General features: G+C 33.4%; 1 long non-coding RNA gene across 1 annotated transcript; it reads left to right on the top strand.

Annotated features, from left to right (window-relative positions):
• Positions 1 to 1,464: 1,464 nt before the first annotated feature.
• LOC133821321 (uncharacterized) lies at positions 1,465 to 3,791 on the top strand. The gene is made up of 2 exons (XR_009887474.1): positions 1,465 to 2,376; positions 3,521 to 3,791. It is a non-coding gene; the product is annotated as an uncharacterized LOC133821321 (long non-coding RNA).
• The last annotated feature ends 64 nt before the right edge of the window (positions 3,792 to 3,855 follow it).

The following is a 3,855-nucleotide window of genomic DNA, read 5'->3' as shown; positions in this document are numbered from 1 at the left end:
GATCCCAATAGGTTGCACAAGAAGAGAGGACCCTGAAGCCCATATCCAACTCAAAGACTTGCAAAAATTGTATGCAAATCGGTCACACAAGACGTACATGCAAAACACCTCCAGTTATAGATCAACCAACACCTATAGTTCTAGCAAAAGGATAAGGCAACCACTTCTGCCATACAAAACACAAGTTAAGCTCAAGGAAATTGAGGGAGAGATGTCATGGTGGCATTCTTCGTGCAACAGTTTAGGTTAAATTTTTTGACTATTTATACATTGGCTCAACATGATCTTTTTTGTATCTATTTTTTAACCACTTATTTATTGTAGGACATGAAACAATATGAGGAGTTCACCGAAGTTGAATTGCCCCCAGATTTGTTCCAAACTCAGCCAACACAGTGAAGACACTACTTTGTTAGTTTAGGCCTGAAGTTGGTTTTTGTTTTGAAAAATTGGTCTTTTTTTAAATACACACAGTGGTTGTATCTTGGCTTAAATTGACTTAACACTCTTATAGTGTCTTATACCAAAAATGTATTTTGGTTACTACACATTTTGAAGTTTGTAAGCAACACAAATGTATTTTACTTATTATCAAGTTTACCAACTTACAAACTGAACAATGTAGTATTTTATTTATTTAATGAATGTATGGTTGATGAATACTAGTGTATATTAAAACTCATACTAGTACAATTGACAAGTGATACTAGGAATGTCAATAGGGCAGGTTGACCCGTCCCACAACAAAACCTTCCCTGCGAAACAACTCGCCTAGTTTAATAAATGGGGTGGGGTAGGTCAAACACAATGGGGCAGCGAGTCAACCGGCTCGCTCCATTGACCTGCTTTTTTTTTTTTATAGTGGAAACAAAATAAAATTTCTTAAGCTGTCAAACAACTATCATCCTCCAAAACAATAGCCCTCAAAAGAAAATTCAAAACCAACAAAAAAATATAATTCTCAACCTTCATAAAAGCATATTCTAATGCCAACCTTCACTTCTTTTCATAATCTAATTGTCCCAAAAAAGTTGGTTCTACGCATGACTAACAATAAAATAAGTGAGTTGCAAAAAAAAAAAACAAAATAAGTCACTAAATAGAAAAAACTACTAAGACTTTTTAAACATCTAAGTATCAAAGCCGTGTTTATGCTATGGGCTTTGATTTTTTTTAAATATAAATAAGTATATGGGTCGGGTCACGAGGTGGGTCTGGTCTAACATACCCCACCCAGTTTAATGTGGGGAAAAATCAACCCACTTTATTTAATGACCGACCTCGTTTAATGCAGGGAAAACCCACCCCATTAGGGGCGGGGCATCGCGGAGTCTCGCCCCGCCACCCCATATTGCCAACCCTAAGTAATACTTTGCAAACCAAATTTAGATTAATTTTATATGACATTAAAGACAAGCACAATAAGGTCTTCTAAAAAGGCACTATCAGGATACAAATTATTATTAGATCTTCGTTATCATACACAAAACTAAACACATCAAGAACAACCATATTATTGCAAAAATGTTGAACAATAATTTCCCGGCATCGACATTTGCTTCAAAGGTTTGCAATTTTCATATCAAATTTATATCATATCGTAATGAACTTTCTTCTTGCTATCTTTCTTCTTTCTGAATTGGGGTGCACAAAACAGTCAGTTAGCCGATGAACCGGGCCAACTCAAATCAAAACCGACTCAACCTAGCCCCTTTACTTTTTTAATAAATAAATATATATATATATAAATAGTGTTAATATTATATGTACAATATATTTTAAGGGCCTTTCTTTAGTCCCTCTGTTGGATTCGAAGGACTAAGTCCTTCTATTTTCAGTTGTTAGAACACTAATGGACGGCAGGATTAAGGTGTTTCATTGAGAATATATTAAAATACACATATACCCTTTCATACTTCTTAGCAAATGGCTACCATCTATTACATTTAATTTTTTTTATCTGATTATTTTAATTAAGAACGTTTAATTCTTGTGTAATCTTGGGTTTGGGGTAAAAGAGTTTTCGTAGAATCTGATATTTATGTTATCTCTCCCTCCCCATTACTTTATTTCGTCGGCCTAGTTCGTCTGCTTGGGTGGGTTGGTTGAGTCTCTCAAGTTTTTAAGTTAAATTTGTTGAAGAGTAGGTCGATTGGTGAGGTTAATTGGTGGCGCAGGTTGGGTCCATTGATTTTCATTTTTGAAAATGTGGTGGGTTTCATTCCTGGCTTTTCGTTGTGGGTAATTTTGTTTTTGTTTGTTTGTTTTTTTTTTAATGGGTGGATTGGAGCTGAAACAAAAATGGCTGCAAGGATGGTATGGGCTTGAGGGGCTGCCTCATACCTTAGAATCTGGCTTCAAAAGGCTTTGCTTGTGGTAGGTCAATCCCATTTCTTATTTTCAATCTTTCTTGTTTTTGTTACTCTGTTCTTCAGTTATGTTGTTGAGCTGATCATCACCAAAGTTTTCTTCTATATATGATAATGTATATAGAGATATATGTTTACATATATTTGTGAATGAAATATTAAGGTGTGTGATGGTGATCTTTGAGAGGATGATTGTTGATGGGGTTTGTCGATATCAGCGGAGTTTTGAGTCTATTATGTTTGTTCGTCAAAATGTTTTGACCATTTCATATATACAAATGTATATTTTTTTCATGGTGGGGTTTAATTCTTGATTCAGGAAATATCCAACATTTTAATTCAAGGTTTCTTACACATTTGTTATAAATTTCGTTATTTTGGGTATCTTTTCCTAGAAATGAAGTTGTATAATATTCTTGTTGTCGATATGTTTGTTGGATATTTTTTTAGTCGATTATTGTGTTTTAAGTTGAATAAAGTACTATAAAAGCTACAATTACTAATGAGATTGTCACCCGTGTTATAGTGTTTCATGTTTTGATTAACATCAATTTATTTTATGGTCATTTGGATGCATAATTTGATCGTTTACATCTGCAATGTACCTATATGCTTTATTGCTGTTTGAGACTTCGATATCATAATTTGTTTGGTTCTCATTGTTTAAGGAAATAATATACAGAGAAATTTTATCTCAATGAGTTATTCACATTAAGATGAAGATTCAAAATATCGAATAACTAATATTATTTTTGACATTGAAAAATAGCACTAGCATAAATTAGTCATATAAACATATGTTCTTACTGTAATTTGATTTCACCACTTATTCTTTTTTTCTTTTCTTTTTGGCAACATATATATTTCTGGCATGGAGGTTTCTTTAAAAAAAAAAAGTCAAATTGGCAGAATTTTTTTTTTTTTTTGCTATGTCCTTTGTTGGTTACTGCTATCATGTGTGTGTGGGTGTGTATATATTGTTGGGAATGCTGAAGTTTTGAAAGGGATACCAAATTCCAGGCAATATTGGGAGGCTATTATATGTCGAATAGTTAATTTTTGGGGACTAGAGGATTGTAAAATGCTATCTAAATTTTTCAGTTACTAGATTTTGTTGTTTTTAACTTACTTATCTAATTTCTGTGATGCAGTTGTGAAGGATTTTAAGTTAGCTGACTCCCATGAAGGGGTAACTTGGACGAAAATTGGGCTACTGTAGGCATAACCTATCATGCTCAAGATCATTTAGGTGATGTTCTGTATGTTGAATTGGCAGAAGTAGGAGCTTATGTAACACAGGGCGAAAGAAAATAATTTAAATACTCTTATTTAAAACCAATTATGATTCAGTCTTGTATTCTCTCATGCTCTATTTTTCTGACAAATGAGCAATTCTCAATACCATAGGTGATTTGCTATCAATTGCTCAGTAGCTATTTTGTTCCTATAATTGCAAACCATTCGTCCTTTAGTCCAAGTGAGGTTT

This window comes from Humulus lupulus, chromosome 3 (genome assembly GCF_963169125.1).
Source record: "Humulus lupulus chromosome 3, drHumLupu1.1, whole genome shotgun sequence".
Classification (NCBI taxonomy): domain Eukaryota; kingdom Viridiplantae; phylum Streptophyta; class Magnoliopsida; order Rosales; family Cannabaceae; genus Humulus; species Humulus lupulus.
This window is presented reverse-complemented; position numbering and strand designations above follow the sequence as displayed.